This window comes from Podarcis liolepis (genome assembly GCF_965112155.1).
Source record: "Podarcis liolepis genome assembly, chromosome: 15".
In the NCBI taxonomy this organism is placed as follows: Eukaryota; Metazoa; Chordata; class Lepidosauria; order Squamata; family Lacertidae; genus Podarcis; species Podarcis liolepis.
Window position 1 is genome coordinate 36689445 of NC_139566.1, and position 18881 is coordinate 36708325.

The window sequence follows — 18881 nt, forward strand, 5'->3', positions numbered from 1 at the left end:
ACCCCCAAACAGCAACATATTGCTGCAACACAAACAGCACAGAAGAGAGTACCGTAACCCCCCCCCCCGCCCCTGTCTGTCAAAACTAGGATTTGCCTGGAGGGAGTCAGTTTTTACAAGGCTATCAGAAAAACGGCAGCTACATACTGAAGTCTCTAAACATTTTATGTGCACGGAGACTTTTTTTAGCAGTCAAAAATGTTAGGTTCCCGATCTATGTTGTGAACAACTGGTGCTGAAGGCTGTGATCCCTTAGGCATGCATACTTGGGAGTACGGTAAGTTCTGTGGACTCAGTGTGACTGCCTTCGAACCATAACTGCTGGTTATGTTCAGCTGTTTTAAGATTAAGCAGTCTTCATGAGTCCTCCATGAGGTCAATGCAGGGTGGCTGGGGACAGTGACAGTGGAATCCTTCCTTCTGTTCTGGTCATAACTTGGTCTTTGATCCTTCCATGGAAAAGTGGGAAGAGGGTCCTATGAACACACAAGGGTACCAGAGTCATGTTGTATTTGGACATGGTAGGTTAACTGCGGAAGGTGACTTTCAGGCTGTCAGTATTATGTAGGAATGATCCAACCACACACCAGAAATTGAGGTTTGCCCAATTAAAGTGGCTGAAAATGCTCTGTTGCAACAAATCCTATTATTTATATTATGATTTGCACTTTACAGGCCACTTAGCATTGGAGATCTTGAAGCAGTTTGCAATCTACTGTACTATATATTTTGGGAAATGGTTTGCCCGTTTGTCTGTTTGTACGCTATGTGGACAGACACCTCTCAAGATATCATCACCAATTTGGCCTGAGGAGTTGGCGGTAGAGGACTTTGTTTCTGTTTGGACACCAGGTGCTGTTTTGAATCAAGATGGTGAACTGAAACATCACTTCCACGTGAATTTGCCCATTTTGGGGGCATAGGCTTGTGGCTTTCTATCAAAATACCTTCACCAAACTCAACCTGATGGTTATAGGGGTGGAGGGAAACTCATTGTTTTAAGGAAGGTTGCTTGCAAAAATGCGTTAGTCAAAACTACAAAGAAAAGTGTGTTTATTAGAAGAAATTCATCCTAAAATGCTGATGAATTTTCCTGAGGATTTTGTTCTTTTTAATTCACAAACTGCTGTAAGATGTGGAGAGCCTAATTCAAGACGGGAAATATGAAAAGCTGAGAGAACTAAAATAGACAGATCTTCCAATCCTTAGGGGCAGGTGATCTAAGCCTCCGCCTGAAGGAAGTCCTTGGGTTCAAGGTTTACCTGCCATGAATTATCTACTCAACTATTGAGTCAGTAGCTGAACCAACTAGTACAAACAGTCCATCTTCACTTGTAAAGCTGGCAACACAACACAACACAACACAACACAACACAACACAACACAACACAGTGCAGCCCCTCTTGCATGAATGTCTGTTTGTTTGTTCAAGAAAACTGTAGGAATATCTCCATCATCAGTGCAAAAAGTGAACATATGAATGATTGTGATCAGAGCCATACATGCAGATGCATTGTCTTGTATGCCAGGGATAAACTATTCGGACAAAGAGTTGAAGAGACAAGTATATCTTCCAAGAAGTTGAACACATGGAAGAGGGGCACAGAAGATGCTCCTTGCTTGCTTGCAGGAGAACCTGTGAAATATTTGGCACATATGCTAGAGAGCTCCTTCCTTTAATTGCAAGCCTGGTGGGGAGACAGGAAACTCCCCCCACCCAAAGATGTGGCGGTCACAGTTGTGCATCTTTATTGCCCAGACCTCTCTCTTTCTTTTTCTCTTCTTGCCAGTTAGCAGCCATTCCAGTCAGGGCCTTCAGACTGCTGACTTCATGGTTTACGCTCCCTCGCGCACTCTCTTACCCTCTTCCTCCGGGGGACAGCCTCTTCAAACACTGGTTCCGCTTTCTGCTGCATTAAGGTTTGGATGCTTGCCATTCATCGCAGCTGTGTGTTTGAACTTGAGTGATTACATTGGGAAGTGAACCATGGCAATTTCCTTCCCTCCCTCCCTCCCTCCCTCCCTCCCTCCCTCCCTCCCTCCCTGTCGGTTTTATTGGAGAGAAGTCTATGCTGGTGTCTTTCCTTCCCCTTGCAGCACCCAATTGCCTTGTTATAAAATGGATAATGTTTACCTGCTCACTGATAGGGGGCGGGGAGAGGAGAAGGAAGGTGAGCATTCTCTCTCTCTCTCTCTCTCTCTCTCTCTCTCTCTCTCTCTCTCACACACACACACACACACACACACACAGACACACCAGCTCCAGGGATATCAAAACATAAGAAGAGCCCTGCGGGATTAAGCCAACAACAATCTAGTCCACCATCCTGTTCTCACAGTGGCTGACCAGATCCTGAAAGCAGGACCCAAGTTCAAAGGCGCTCTGCCCTGCTTGCGATTTCCAGGAACTGGTATTCAGAAACACCCTCCACCCAACAGTGGAAGCAGAACAGAGCCAGTGTGGTGTAGCGGTTTGTGTGTCGGAATAGGGCTTGGGAGACCGGGGGTTCAAATCCCCACTGGGCCATGAAGTCCTTGGGCAAGTCACTGCCTCTCAGCCTAACCCACATCCCAGGGTTACTGTGAGGATAAAATGGGAAGGAGGAGAACTATGTATTCCAACTTGAGCTCTTTGGAATAAAGGTGGGGAACAGATGCAATAAGTAAATAATGCCTGGTAGCCATCATTAGCCTCCATATCTCACATATAGTTGAACTCTGAATGCAGTAAAGCTGAAAAACTCCAGCAGTGTCTCTTTGAGACACACAGACTTGTATGTGAAGAATTCCTGCCCAGCTGTTAAATTTGTGATCTTTAAAGTGATGTAGTCTCGTGAAGCTGCATGGTTGGGAAGCAGGACAGGCTGTGAGAGATTCCTCCTCAGACTCTGAGGATGATGGGAGAGCCATGTCCCCAGACCAGAGCAGCATTTAAAGGTGTGTTGAGGGCAGCAGAGGGTTAGGGCTACTGGGGTGCTGCCCCACTAAACTCTGCCCGTCCTGGGCCAGCACCCACCTACCTGCCTTCCAACCCAGTCCAGATGGCACTGCCTGTCAGCTTTCTCCTCCTTGGTCTCAATGTGCACTTGGCAGGGAGGAGGAAGAGGAAGGCAAAACAATTCCTGGGCTCTGCCTGTTATTGGCTCTGCCTCCACTTTCCGTTGGGCTCCCGGCTTTCTGCCCCACCAGTCCCAGTGGATATCAGCTATCACTGGCCAAGGGTTTCTCCTTGGGTGGTGTGACCGATGCCCCATCTGAATCCAAGTCCTCTCAAGGTCAACACCAGGACCCAGAAGCAAATCCCGTGGCACCGATCGCTCTTGCCAAATGTCAGGGAGCCAGCCAGCAATAAATCACACCGATTGAACAGAGCATGCAAAGTTAACTCTTTATGGGAAGAAACAAGGTCTGAACAGGAGCACCAGGCACAATGAGCACAGCAACTCTTCTAGGTAGGTCTTGCTCCTATGAGGCAAGGTTCCCACCTTCCCATAGCTGCCTAAGTCTTCTCCTCTTCTGGGTACTTCTCAAGAAATCTGAGACTATAGCAGTGCGTCTTTGCTCCTCCCGCTTCATATCTCTCCTGGTCCTGGGAGACCAGTGGGAAGGGGAGCTTGTTGCAGCAGGAGGGAGAGATACCTTGGCTTCTTCACCAGCCTGATTCATCTCAGCCTCTTGGCTTCCCTCCTCTCCTGCTTCTGCTTCAGCACTTCCTTCTGCCACAGATGCTCCCTTCTTACCAAGCCCTGCTTCCTCTTCAAATTCTGACACCTGCTCTTCCCCATCTTCTTCCTCTGACCATGCGTTGTTGTCCCACCACCACTCCCCGAGCTCTGAGCCTTTATCCCTTTGGTGCCTCCCATCATTCCTTTGCGTCTAGCCAGTCTGTGACACCAGAGGTCTGAAACAATCGCTTGAAGAGAACTTTCCTCTTTCCATTGCTCCTTTTGTTTGGGATTTCCCCAATTTCCCCTCCTTCCGTCCCCATTAAATTAGACTGAGGACTGTGTGTTCACCACACCTATTTAAATTCATGCAACAAAATAATGCAATGTATGTTTAGGGAGTTTCAGATGTTTAGAAGCCACCGCCTTGTTGTAATCCTATAACAGCTCTGTAAGATAAGTCAGTACAGTACAATTGTACTGTAAGTCAGTACAATTATCTCTCCCCTCCTCCATATTGCAGGCTGAGAGAGAAAGAGAAAAAACTGCTCTTCTAAGAACACCGGCTGAGGTGGGATTTGAACCGGCAGCTTCCTGAGTCACTGTTCAGCCTCTTCACCACGATGCTGCATCAGCACTTTGCCTTTCAACAAAGCACTCGAGGAGAACAGGATTTGCTCCTCTCACTCTTGTGACCTTCAGTCTGACCAATTTTGAATGACAGGGAGCTGAAGGAATTACATTGCTGCCTGTCTCTGGAAGCAGGCACACATCTCTGTTATGTTTCTGTTCAATCAATAAACCAGGATTTCGAAATAGAGAGTGAGAGCGAGAGAGAACACTTTTAGGCTTCTGATGTCTTTGTGGCTGATGTCGAGTGGCAGCTTGGCCCATAATGAAAACTTTGAGTGGATTGCTTCTCCTTCCTTCCTTCCTTCCTTCCTTCCTTCCTTCCTTCCTTCCTTCCTTGTAAATATTCTTTCTCTTTTTCTGCCTCTGGATTAATGTTTTAGTCTTAAAAAAAAAGGTATTTGACAATAATATTTGCATTTTTATTTATAAACTCTAATAATTTTAAAAAAATCAACCAATAACCTTGAGTGGCATCTAAGGAATTTCCCAATTGATTGATTCTTGTTTGCTGAAATTAATTATATAGTTGGAGACCAAAAAACAAACAAACACCTTTTAGGGTTTGGGGTTTCTTTGAGGGTTGCTCTTCTGGGGATCAGAAGCGGGGAGAAAGCTCTTGTACTCTGTTCTTGATGGTGGGCTCCCATGGTCATCTGGTTGTCCACTTTGAAGCAGGATGCTGGACTATGATAGGCCTTTGGGCTGATGATCCAGCCAGCTCTTCTTATGTTCTTAAGGGGGTTGGGCAAATTGATGGGAGATAAGGATCATTGCAGATGGTGACAGCAGTCACGAAATTAAAAGACACCTGCTTCTTGGGAGAAAAGCAATGACAAACCTAGACAGCATCTTAAAAAGCAGAGACATCACCTTGCTGACAAAGGTCTGTATAGTTAAAGCTATTGTTTTCCCAGTAGTGATGTATGGAAGTGAGAGCTGAAGGCTGATTGCTGAAGAATTGATGCTTTTGAATTACGGTGCTGGAGGAGACTCTTGAGAGTCCCATGGACTGCAAGAAGATCAAACCTATCCATTCTGAAGGAAAGCAGCCCTGAGTGCTCACTGGAAGGACAGATCCTGAAGCTGAGGCTTCAATACTTTGGCCACCTCATGAGAAGAGAAGACTCCCTGGAAAAGACCCTGATGTTGAGAAAGATGGAGGGCACAAGGAGAAGGGGACGACAGAGGACAGGATGGTTGGACAGTGTTCTCGAAGCTATGAACATGAGTTTGACCAAACTGCGGGAGGCAGTGGAAGACAGGATTGCCTGTGGTGCTCTGGTCTAGGGGGTCATGAAGAGTTGGACACGACTAAATGACTAAACAACAACAGCAGCAGCAGCAGCAACAACAACCATAAGGTTATCAATGTCTACTACAAAAAGGACAGAATGGGACGGGATGGCGTATGATGACTATGTTCGACCATGACAGTTATAAACAGTGTGAATCCTCTGAATGCCCTGGGGGTTCTAATGGGGAGAGTGTTGTTGTGCCTGGATCCTGCTGGTGAGCGTCCTGTCAGTATCTGGCTGACCACTGTGAGAACGGGATGTTGGACTAGATAGGCCTTTGCCCTGACCCAGCAGGAGTCTTCTCACATTCTCATGCAATGGCCCCAGCCTTCCTGGGCTTGCCTTCATCTACCTGAGATCTGGTGTAATTCTGGTTTTGTCTTTACGTCGTGACTGTCCTGCCTCTTGGTTTGCTCTGTGATGTAGCGATAGCCACCAGCTTGGGTGGCCTTAAAAGAGGATTAGAAAAGTTCGTGAAGGATAAGGCTCTCAATGGATATGTTCTCCCTCCTCTGTCGGAGGCAATATTTCTCTGAATACCACTTGCTGCAAACTGCAAGTGGGTGAAATTGGCTGTTGTGCTCAGGTCTTGTTTGTGGGCTTCCTATAGGTACCTGGTTGGCTGCCAAGAGACCAGGATGGGCCTTTGGCTTTATCCCTCAGGACTTATGCTTGAAACTGGAGCACACAGTTCACAGTTGATTAAAGGAACCACGGAGGATCACCCTGATCTGTGGCGGGCGCCGCCATTTAAAATTTAAAGTGGTCTGCCGTGTGAGCTCCAGCACGCATGAAGCCGGGCACCCCACGCATGAGAGCGAAATCACTTTGCATGTTTAAGCAGACTAACGAATTACAGATGGAAATGGGCTTCGGAATATTCCACTGTAATTGGATTTCAGCTGTTTGTTGTTTTGGCATCTGCGTCCCGAGGCCGTGAAAGCAAAAGAGATTTCACCGAAATGCTTTGGAACATTCTCTGGCACACTAATGCATTGCAATTACCTTTTTGAAAGGGAAGCCTGCAAGTTAGAACAGTACTAAATCTGGCTTCTTTTCTTGCCTCTCTCTCTCTTTCTCTTTTAAAAAAAGAAAATGAAAGTCACCTCCCTCAAGGTTTCCCCCCCTTTCTTTTTATTGTTCTACTCAAAGGATCTGGTTCCTGTATTAAGACTGTCTGTTCCCTAAAGCACTCTCATGACATAATTATATAGGCCAGTTAATACTGGTGAGTCAGGCCTTGTCGATTCCAGAATTATAGTCTGTCTCTCTTTGTACATTCTTTGCTTTTTTCTGGGGGGGGGGGGGGAGAGCAGGGAATTAATTTCTCCAATTTTTGTGCGATTGGAACAATGCTTGTGTATTGGGTAAAACTCCCTAAAACTAGTTAATGTGTATGCTGTTTCTAAAGCTGGTTGTCTTAGCTCCAGAGGCAGAGGACTCTGTAATTGGGATCCTGGTCTCTCCCTCTCTGTGCTATTGCATCACAGTCCTAAACAAGGGATTCGCATTGTGGGACCTGCCAGATGTTGTTGGGCCCCAACTCCAATAATTCGCAGCCAGCATCTCCAATGGCAAGGGATGCAGTCTATAGCATATGGTGGCAAACCTGGGAGTATGCACCACTGAACTCAGTGGGGCTTACTTCTAAATCAATGTGTATGGGATTGTGCTGTCAATCTCCTGGCCACTATGGTAGGAATGTGGTCCTATATATCTTGTTGAACAACAATTCCCATAATCATTTTTTTATTATAAAATATTTATTAAAGTTTCAGAAAAAGGAATTACATAAAAACAAGAAATACAAAAGTAAAAGACAAAAATAAAAATACAAGAGAAATACAGAAAAAAATAAAATAAGTACACTTACAGAAAAAGGGAAAAAAATAAAAATAAAAAAATCAACCTTTCCATATCTTACATTCATATCCTTGTTTCCCTGACCTCCTCATACCTCCCTTTTTGTGTTCCAATTCAATTAATTAATTCAGCAATTTCTTTCCCTCCTTATTATCCTGATCTTTGATCTTAATATATTATAACATTAAATTTTTACCTATTTAGAAATCCAATTTTTCCATATTCTTTTATATCATTACAGCTAGAAACCGCTTAACCTCAATCAAACATCATTCTAACATTCATGAATTTTGCAATACTTCTGTAAATAGTCTTTAAATTTCTTCCAATCTTCTTCCACCGACTCTTCTCCCTGGTCTCGGATTCTACCAGTCATTTCCGCCAATTCCATGTAGTCCATCAACAATTCCCATAATCTCTGGCTATTGGCCATGGGGACTGTGGCAGGTAGGAGCTGTAGTCCAGCAATGCGCTCTACATGGGGCTACCTATGAAGGTGACCCGGAAACTATAACTAATCCAGAATGCGGCAGCTAGACTGGTGACTGGGAGTGGCCACCGAGACCACATAACACCGTTCTTGAAAGACCTACATTGGCTCCCAGTACGTTTCTGAGCACAATTCAAAGTGTTGGTGCTGACCCTTAAAGCCCTAAATGGCTTTGGCCCAGTACAGTGGTACCTCGGGTTACATACTCTTCAGGTTACATACGCTTCAGGTTACAGACTCCACTAACCCAGAAATAGTACCTCGGGTTAAGAACTTTGCTTCAGGATGAGAACAGAAATCGTGCTCCGGCGGTGCAGTGACAGCGGGAGGCCCCATTAGCTAAAGTGGTGCTTCTGGTTAAGAATAGTTTCAGGTTGAGAACGGACCTCCAGAACAAATTAAGTTCTTAACCCGAGGTACCACTATATTGTAAAGTTACTTTGAGAGTTTACTTTTGTATAAAGTCACTAGCAAAGATAAGCAACAGCAACAAAACAAATAATCGTACAGTGGTACCTCAGGTTAAGAACTTAATTCTTTCTGGAGGTCTGTTCTTAACCTGAAACTGTTCTTAACCTGAAGCACCACTTTAGCTAATGGGGCCTCCTGCTGCTGCCACGCCGCCGGAGCACGATTTCTGTTCTTATCCTGAAGTAAAGTTCTTAACCTGAAGCACTATTTCTGGGTTAGTGGAGTCTGTAACCTGAAGCGTCTGCAACCTGAGGTACCACTGTAATTGGCAATTTGAATCCTACCCTCTGGAGGGCCGCAGGTATCCTGCCTCTTTCCTACCATGCCCAGGTTAGAGACTGAAAGTGGAGATTGCTTTTCTCCCTCTCCGTTCCATTTGCTTCAGAATCCTGATGGGAAGCTAGGTTTCCTCTGGCCTTTTGGCTGCAGCATCTTGCAAACAAGGCCTTGCTAATCGCCACGGATTTGTTGTTGCTTTCAGTGGGGAGGGAGCTGCATCGTGGGATATCAATCTACCCTTCTTGTCCATGGCAACTAGTTTGCTGCTTTTTAATATTTTTATAAACACTCCAATTGAGCGTTTTGACATGGCAGTCAGATACAGTTAATCTTTCCCTTGACCTCCTGATACCGGAGAGCGGGCTGGAACTGCTAGTTAAGCACGTCCGTCTCCCGTTGTACCATTTGCGCTCCAGCGCATCGCCTAATCAAGTGTAATATATCTCTGGGTAAAACACACACCCCGTGCTTTTCACAGCTATTTAAACAACCTCCCTGCCTCCACAAGACACCCACCCACCCCGCTGGTGCATATGCGAGACACACTCCTCTTCCTCCCTCTCAGTTAACAGCTGAATTGTATGTCTCGTGACAGCCCTCAAGGAACCAAGGGGAAGGGCAGCGTTTTCAATTTCAGAGAGGAATCAGGCACTTTGCCCTCTTCACCCCTTGACAGGCTCTGCACGGTGACCTTGGGTGCTGGCGAGATTGCAAGGCGGCCGCATGTGTACTTAAAATGCCACTTTACGATGCAGAAGCCTTTTGCAAACAAACTCGGATGACCTTGAGGGATGCAAGCATAACGGTGCGCTGTAGAGAGGCAAGAAGAAGGCTGTTGGGGCGATAGTGGTTGCTCTGGAGTAATGGGCTGGGGGCTGAGATGGCCTCCGGGAGAAACAAGATTGGGACATAAAGGATGTGCCTGCTGCTACATGTTTATTTGTGACCTTTCTATCTTGCCCAGAGCAAAGATGCAGGAGAGTTCAGGGGTACCAGGGGGAGCTCTAGGGGCTCCATAAATGTGGGGACATAGGAAGCTTCTCTAGACCATTGGCTGATCTAGCCCAACATAGTCAACACTGACTGGTAGCAGCTCTTCAAGGCTTCAAAGAGGGCTTGTTTCCCAGCCCACCTGAAGATGCCATTGGGGGTTCAACATGGGACCTTCTGCATGCAAAGCGGTCGCTCTATCATTGAGCTACAGCCCTGACCTTAAATAAGGTCCATAAGAACATTTTTTAAAAACCCAATAACCCTGCTGGATCAGATTAAGGGCCATCTATGCTCTGGTAAACTCTAGATCAGGCTTTCTCAACCAGATGTTTTGAGACTACAATTCCCATCATCCCTGACCTCTGGTCCTGCTAGCTAGGGATCATGGGAGTTGTAGGCCAAAAACATCTGGAGGGTCAAGGTTGAGGAAGCCTGCTCTAGATTACTGCAACATGTTAAAAGTAGGGCTGCCTGTGAAGATGGTTTGGAAACTTCAGCTGGCGCAGAATTCAGCGGCCAGGTTGCTCACAGGGACAAGACAGCAAGAGTATAATGTAAATCCTGGTACAACTGCCAATTAGTTTCCAGCCCCAATTCAAAGAGCAGGTTTTGACCTAGAAAGCCTTAATTGACTTAAGGCCGGAATACCTCAAAGACCGCCTTTCCTCGTATGAATGGACCTGGACACTGCGACCCTCGTTTCCATAACTAACCCCATTTTTCATGTACCTGCAGAGCAGATATACTTCTGGGCCAAATTTGCTTGGCCTACTGGGTGGTGGTGAGTTTTGTCTGGGGGATAAAGAGAAATTGAGACTGGAAAGAGTGGGGGAGTCTTGCATATTTCTGAATAAGTTAGGAGAGAGATGGCCAACATTTATTTATATCTACTTTCTTGGGCTCCATGATCACTGCAGATGGTGACACAGTCACGAAATTAAAAGACGCCTGCTTCTTGGGAGAAAAGTGATTGCAAACCTAGACAGCATCTAAAAAAGCAGAGGCATCACCTTGTCGACAAAGGTCTGTATAGTTAAAGCTATGGTTTTCCCAAAAGTGATGTATGGAAGTGAGAGCTGGACCATAAAGAAGTCTGATGGCCGAAGAATTGATGCTTTTGAATTATGGTGCTGGAGGAAACTCTTGAGAGTCCCATGGACTGCAAGAAGATCAAACCTATCCATTCTGAAGGAACTCAACCCTGAGTGCTCACTGGAAGGACAGATCCTGAAGCTGAAGCTCCAATACTTTGGCCACCTCATGAGAAGAGAAGACTCCCTGGAAAAGACCCTGATGTTGGGAAAGATGGAGAAGAGGACGAGATGGTTGGACAGTGTTCTCGAAGCTACCAGCATGAGTTTGGGAGGCAGTGGAAGACAGGAGTGCCTGGCATGCTCTGGTCCATGGGGTCACAAAGAGTCGGACACGACTAAACACCAAACCTTTCATCCAAAGAGCTGAAGGTGGCATACATGCTTCTTTCTCATCCCCCCTTCAGTTTATCCTCACAATAACCCTGTGTGGTAGGTTAGACTGATGGTTTTGTGTAGCCTAGTGAGCTTCATGGGTGAAAGAGGATTTGAATCTGGGTCTTTCTACCCTATCCCAGCACTCTAACCACTACACCACATTGGCTCTGCCGCTTCATTCAGCTGCATGCAGTTAATATGTATAGGTGTAATTTAGAAATATTCAGTAGACTTATGGTGGGATGCACAGTCTGTATATAACACTCCCCAACACACTCAAGCTATGGCTGCACACACATTCAAAGCATATTCCTTTTCAACGAATCATGAAAAGTGGGATTTGCAGCACTTTGAGTGGTGAACTACGGTTCCCAGGATCCTTGGAGTGTGTGCTTTAAATGTAAAGTGCTTATGCAGCCTCCGGCTAGTTAAACAAAAGAAAAAAAGGCAGAACATTTTCCTGCTCCCACGTAGCCCCTGAAACTCTGCTGGATGTGTGCTTTTCCTTTTGTGTTATGTAAATCCTAAGAGATTTTGTGTTTTGTGGGGGATGCTTCTTTTGATTTCATAGTTTATATTATCATTTCCCAGGACACTTCCCCTCCACCCCGCTGTCTTGGTTTACGAGCAGTTCCCAAGTCCCCTCCCTCTCTTTCCCATTCATTATAAGGCAAGGAAAGAGAACAACCCCTTTTCATCTTTACCAGTATATTTAGATCAGAGGAGAATCCTTTGCGTAACAAGGAGCAGAGTGGACATCCCAGAGCTCCATCCCAGGAAGAATGGTGCTTTGTCATCCATGGCTTTTTCTCCAGCTTTTGCCTTGAGTGCTGCTGAATAAATGCACTATGAGTTCTGAATACCAAAGACGTCTCTTTGTTTTAATTAGCTCCCTAATAACTTCTCGAGGGCAATCCAAAGTAGTCTGGTAAATGGCTCAGCTTAATTTTTAGGGAGTAAACTTGTGCTAATGGGTCACCACTACCTTTGCCTTGTGGGAAGGGCTGCAGCGCAGCAGCAGAGCATCTGCTTTGCGTGAATATCCCAGGATCAATCCTGGACATCTCCCCTGCTTGAAACCCCCAGAGAGCTGCTGCCAGTCAGTGCAGGCTATACTGAGCTAGTTGGAGCCCAAATTGTCTGACACAGTATAAGGCATCTCCCAATGTGTATGGGGAATCTGTTGCCTGCCTGATGTTGGAGGCTGCAATTCCCATCAGCTCTGGTCTTTGGAAACTAATTTAAAAGCCAATAAAGTTATTTTGGTTATGGATATACATGTACCTTTAAGCTCTTGAGCTGACCTCTCTATCTCTTTGTTGTTTAGATATCCTGTTTACAACCTCCTCCTCCTCTCTTGGATCTCAAGATGACAGGTCAAGCTGGATACAGGTAGGTAGCCATGTTGGTCTGCCATAGTCAAAATAAAAAAATTCCTTCCAGTAGCACCTTAAAGACCAACTAAGTTAGTTCTTGGTATGAGCTTTCGTGTGCATGCACACTTCTTCAGATACACTGAAACAGAAGTTGCCAGATCCTTCTATATAGTGAGAAGGTGGGGAGGGGTATTACTCAGAAGGGTGGTGGGAATGGGAGATTGGCAGGTCAAGCTGGAGCTATCCTCTGAGAACAAAGGAACAAGCAACGGCTACCTTGTTCTTCTCTAGATTAGTTAGGTAGGTTAGAAATGGAAACTTTCCTGTCCAAGTTATGTGCTTCATACAACAAATGACTTTGTTATTTCACTCACTCTACAAGCATCTCTCCGAGTCTGATTGCAACAGGTAAAGTCTGCTCTGTATCCAGATTTACAAACCTTATACTGCACACTTTGGATACATTAGGGCACACTCTTCCAATAATCACGACCTACCTAATTTGCACTCTATGAAACTATTTGCAATTTTTTTTTAAAAGTTATATTTGGAAATGTGCACTTCTCCCAATAATAAGATGCAGTCCTCCAAGCAAACAGTGTGTGCAAAAATGCTTACAGTACGGTGAAGCCACCATAAAAATACAGATATTAGTGAAAAATAATATGCAATGTGCAGTATACAGTGGTACCTCTGGTTAAGAACTTAATTCGTTCCGGAGGTCCGTTCTTAACCTGAAACTGTTCTTAACCTGAGGTACCACTTTAGCTAATGGGGCCTCCCGCTGCTGTCGCTCCACCACTGCGTAATTTCTGTTCTCATCCTGAAGCAATGTTCTTAACCCAAGGTACTACTTCCGGGTTAGCAGAGTCTGTAACCTGAAGCGCCTGTAACCCGAGGTACCAAGTGCTTTGCAAAAATGTATATATTGGGAGAAAGTTTGCACTGGAATGCAGATGTGTTTTAATGCGGATGTTAAAAAGAAATGGCGAGTGATGCAGAAAAATGAAGAGTGCAGAAATGAGAAAGAGAGAAACCAAAATTGATGGGTTTATCCATCTCAAGTGGCTGCGGAGCACTCTGGCTTATTATGAAGGAGAGGAAATTGCTGGCCAAGCGCCAACTTGGTGCATCTCATAGGCAACATTTCTGCTAACTCATATCTGATATTTTCCAAATGTAGCAAGTGTTACCTCCACACACACACCCTCCCCTCCCTGGCATCCTGATAAGCTTTTTTTATTTGTTTCCATCTGTTCCATACAGATCACTGTTGTAGTTTATTTGAAACAAGAAACAGCCTTTACAAATCCCTACAGATGGCTTTTAAAGGCTTTGTGAAAGGTAAAGATAAGATCAAGAAAACCCTGTGTGTTTGCCCAGGGCGGGGGCTTGAGGTGGGAGCGAATGGTGGGAGAGATAGGAAATGGTATATTTGCTTCCCTCTACTTCTGCATTACAGCTGCAAACCATGTCCAATCAGAGCATATGATATGTTTCCATTTCTGCCTGAAGTGTCCCTCTAAAAAGGCAGTCTCGCTTGGCTTCCAGCATGCAATTGCTGCTGGTGAAGCGAAGGCTCCCTTCCTTTCAAGCATTCTAGGAAATACAGGCAAGAAGCACAACAATACATTGCAGTAAATCCTCGCCTTTCTAAGAAGAGTTCTTAAGGGCTGTTTCATGGAAGATGGAGCAAACTTGTTTTCTGCTGCTCCAGAGGGTAGGACTCGAACCAATGGATTCAAACCACAACAAAGGAGATTCCGACAAAATGTTAGGAGAAACTTTCTGGGGGAAAGAGCTGCTTGATAGTGGACGGTTGGTGTACTCTCCTCCTTTGGAAGTTTTTAAACAAAGGTTGGTTCATCGGTCATCTGTTGGGGATTCTTTAGCTGAACATTGGGGCAGATGGGAGTCCAGGTCTGGCAACATCTGTGGAGCACCGCATTGTCTACTCCTGGGTTGCACTTGTCAATTAAACCACCATTTGACAGATTTAAAAAGTTACCCAGTTCATTGTGCACCAGGCTGTTTTTTAAAGAATGATTTTAATACAAGGTGTTGTGTTTTTTAAAAAAATCTTATTGAGGTTCCATGGAGGAACCCACAGAGCAAAGGCAGGTATGATGCTACAGCACCACGGAGAGCTCCAACTGAGCAACTTGCTCTTATGAGTAGATAGGTAGCCGTGTTGGTCTGCCATAGTCAAAATAAAAAAATTTCGTGCATGCACACGAAAGCTCATACCAGAAGGAATTTTTTTATTTTGCTCTTATGAGGCAGGGATGGGGAACTTTTTCCACCCTGAGGGCCACATTCCTTTCTGAGCAACCTTCCAAGGACCACAACCCCAGTGATGGGCAAGTCCAGAAGCAAAAGTGGGTGGAGCAACTTGCAGGGGGTCTTTATGACCCCCATCTGAAAACAAATACAGTGGTGCCTCGCAAGACGAAATTAATCCGTTCCGCGAGTCTCTTCGTCTTGCGGTTTTTTCGTCTTGCAAAGCACGGCTATTAGCAGCTTAGCGGCTATTAACGGCTTAGCGGCATAGCGGCTTAGCGGCTATTAACGGCTTAGCAGCATAGCGGCTTAGCGGCTATTAACGGCTTAGCGGCTATTAACGATTTAGCGGCTTTAAGAAAAAGGAAACAAACTCGCAAGAACTCGCAAGACGTTTCGTCTTGCGAAGCAAGCCCATAGGGAAATTCGTCTTGTGGAACGACTCAAAAAACGGAAAACTCTTTCGTCTAGCGAGTTTTTCGTCTTGCGAGGCATTCGTCTTGCGGGGCACCACTGTAGATATTCTGCAGAAATGAAGCAGAGGGTGGGTGGGATGAGGATTCCAAAGGGAGTTGTTATAGAAGAACATATTATAACAATAGTATAAACACTTCATTGGTTTACATCTTTGTGATATGAAGAATATAGGTTGTTATAATTGGAGTGGGTTGCAAATGGTGCTTTTAAAGACCAACTCATTGATTCCCCCCCCCCTCGCTGGTCTGCAAGATGCCAACAGAGTTCCACTTTCGCTCCTCTTTACCAAGTGTTTCTGCATCCAAATACAACCACTGTGTAGAATGATTTTGCATCCAGGCTACGAGTCGGTAAAACAAATGTCTGTTGCAAAAAATTTTAAACTGCTACAGCCGAGTGCCTAATTTGCAATGAATAATTAATCGGACGATGAAGCTTCCCTTCTGTGGAAGGGAATACCCATGAATGGAGAATGCAGTTGTGATCGTTTTGTTCTTGTTGTTGTTTTAAATTATGTGGAAATGTCTAGGAAGGCCTTTCTTGAAAGTATACTCTCCCATGGAAATGGAATAAAGGGAAAGCATTTATTTGGATCCAGATCCTTAGACCACCACATCCAGGACCAGGGTCAAGAGTTGACATGTCAGGCATCTGCTGAGGAGCCACACCACCCCTAAACAAAGGTCCTCTTACAAGAACCCCCTGGAACTGTTGCAATGAGGACTCAGTGAAGGAAGGAGGGATATGGAGAGTGTCTTGACTTGGGATCCTCCTCAGCCTAGAGTAGACATTAACCCTATCCCTGTTTGCCAAAGGAACATAGGAACTGCTTTATACAGAGACAGACTACTGGTCCATCGAGCACAGTACTGTTTACATCAATCCAGGATTTCAGAGATGCTAGGGATTGAACCTGGGACTTTCTGCATGCAAAGCAGGTGGCCTACCAGTGAGCTATGTCCCATCCCCACTGTAAAATCAACGGAGAAGCCTCTGCAAGCTGCTACTAGGGAGGGCAGGCATGCCTTGATCTATCCCTGGCATCTGTACGTGGGGCTGGGAGAAACCCCTGCCTGAAATCCCAGAGAGCTGCATGGATTTAGGGGCACAGAACTTGCGGCCCTCGATACTAGCATAATAGTCGCTCCCCCCCTTTTGGGTCCCTAATATCAGTCCCAAGACATTCACCACACAGTTGTCTCAGGGCATTCGCAGTGCACATTCTCTGTACCAGCTGAAGGTACAAGGGGAGCGGGTGGGTGGGCAAAGCTGCCATGAGCAACATAAACATAACTATGTTCATTAATAAAAATTGTTTCCTCGCATAATGGTTGCGCCTCAGCTTTCTGAAAAGAAAAATCAGCATTAAAAATGTGACCATTACGTGGTGAAATACGGTATATTGTTGGACTGCAACTCCTGGCATCCCCTGACCATTGACCATGCTGGCTGGGGCTGCTGCGAGTTGGAATCCAACAACATTTGGTGGGCAACAGGTTCCTAAGCCCTAGAGCAGCCTTTCTCAACCTGTGGGTCCCCAGATGTTGAACTACAACTCCCATCACCCCCTAGCTAGCAAGGCCAGGGCTCAGAGATGATGGGAGTTGTAGTCCAACAACACCTGGGGACCCACAGGTTGAGAACCGCTGCCCTAGAGCATACTGTGGAACATGGAGAGAGTACAGTTTTAAGAAATGAATAAGAACTACCGCATCTAGATCACTGTTGTTTTCACATAATGGATGTGAGTTTATCAGTGCTAGCTATTTATAGGGGTGGGGGTGGGGGAAAGAATGCCTTTTGTATGACTGCCTGGTTTTTGTTTGTTTGCTAAAAAATAAAAATAAAAAGCAATATCATCCCATCTGAAAGAAATGTTAAAAAATCTTCCACCAGCTGTTTGCAATTTTGTTCCGCTACTAGAAATGAAACGTTGGCTGTGCAGTGTTCTGCCTTAAGGAATCCAGCTCCTTCAAATGCCCTTCTGAAGCTCCGCACTGGTTTATTCAACAGCCATCTTCTGCTGAGAAATCTTTAACTGAGCAATCATTTCTACATCTGGGCCTGCAGCTGTTTCCCGAACACCCTAATAACCTTTCTCAATAAGAGCATTTGCTTTTCAACTGTGTATGATTCTCTCTCTCTCTCTCTCTCTCTCTCTCTCTCTCTCTCTCTCTCTCTGTGTGTGTGTGTGTGTTTCTGTCTAGTTGCACTCAGGCTTGATCCGGGCTACTTAGAGTCCTCTGAATTTAAGCTACATTGTGTTTTCTCAGTGCTGCCTAGGGCAAGCTCCACCACCAGGCAGAGAGGCAGCTGATGTGTGTGCTTGTGGAGGGGCAGGGGCAGGCAAGTAGCAGCAGCAAGGAGCTGGTGGCAGGACAGTGTGCACCGTCCAGTGGCGTAGCATGGGGGGGGGGCATAGGAGCGGTTGCCCCGGACACAAAATTGTTAGGAGGTACAAAATTTCAGTACCCAGTGCTTCCTCAATACAGCTGTGCACTTCTGTCACTGGGTTTCATTGAAAACAGCTTCTCCATGTGAATCAGGAAACGACCTCTCCAGACAACGGAATGACTCTACTTTCCTTATCGCCACAGCTGCATTCTCCTGGGTGACACAAAGGAGAGACAAAGGAGGAGTGTGCCTTTGGGGGTGAAGCCAAACTGTTGGAAGGTTGCAGCACCTGCTGTGGCCATAGAGACTGATACAGGAGAGACATGTTTTGTTGCAGCTAGAGCGGATGAAGGTGTCTTCGCTAATATAGACATTTTTATGCACACTTTCCTCTAATACACAATTTGCCAGCCCACGCGCTAAACCCTGTCCTTGGAGCCTCCCCCCCCCCACAAGAAAGAGACTAGACACCAAGGTATGGGTCCAAATTAGGCCACAACTTTATTGAATCTCAGGTGTAGGAAACTTGGCCTTGGCCTTGGAAGGTATCCCTCTCAACCCACCGGGGCTGAGGATGTGCAGGGTCAGACAGGTGCCTGTGAGGGAACTGTAAAGCGTGAACTTACACAGAGTGCCCATGCACTGCACCTAAGTTGGGAGTTTGACGTACTTGCTGTTGCTCTAGGGCCAGTGACTCCCGCAATCACCCTTTAATGGGCCCTGCGAACACCGCTGCATTGGGGTGAAGGAGATGCTCCCCCCAAACTCAACGCTAGACTAAAGGATACCTAACAAGGCTCAAAAAAACCACCAAAGTTGTGATGAATTGCTACAGGGAAGGCAAAACCTGCCAATGCAGGGAAAATTCCTTCCCAGTTCTGAGTACAGCAACAATCTTAGGACCATAGCAGTGCCCGCTAACCTGGAACGCAAAGGTTAGGCTGCAAAAGAAGGAAAAGGTGACAACAAAGCCAAATTCATTATTTAGTGAGTGTCCGGTGGGTGAAGAATGAGCATTGGCTGAAGGATCAGCCCCTGTACCTGTCCCAGGCCACAACCCCGCCTGCAGCCCATTGACACCTGGTTACCAGGTGGGTGGCACCCAGCCAGGTAACCCCTGCATGGGTTCACAAACTCCGCCCACCTGTTGGGAGGGGGTGAGCAGGAATTGTGGCTTTTTTGGGTTGGGGAACTGT

General features: G+C 45.8%; 1 long non-coding RNA gene across 1 annotated transcript; it reads left to right on the forward strand.

Annotated features, from left to right (window-relative positions):
- The first annotated feature begins 12766 nt into the window (after positions 1–12766).
- LOC310693997 lies at positions 12767–14344 on the forward strand. Its single transcript, XR_014519465.1, has 3 exons — positions 12767–12834; positions 13801–13878; positions 14252–14344. It is a non-coding gene; the product is annotated as an uncharacterized lncRNA (long non-coding RNA).
- Positions 14345–18881: the final 4537 nt, after the last annotated feature.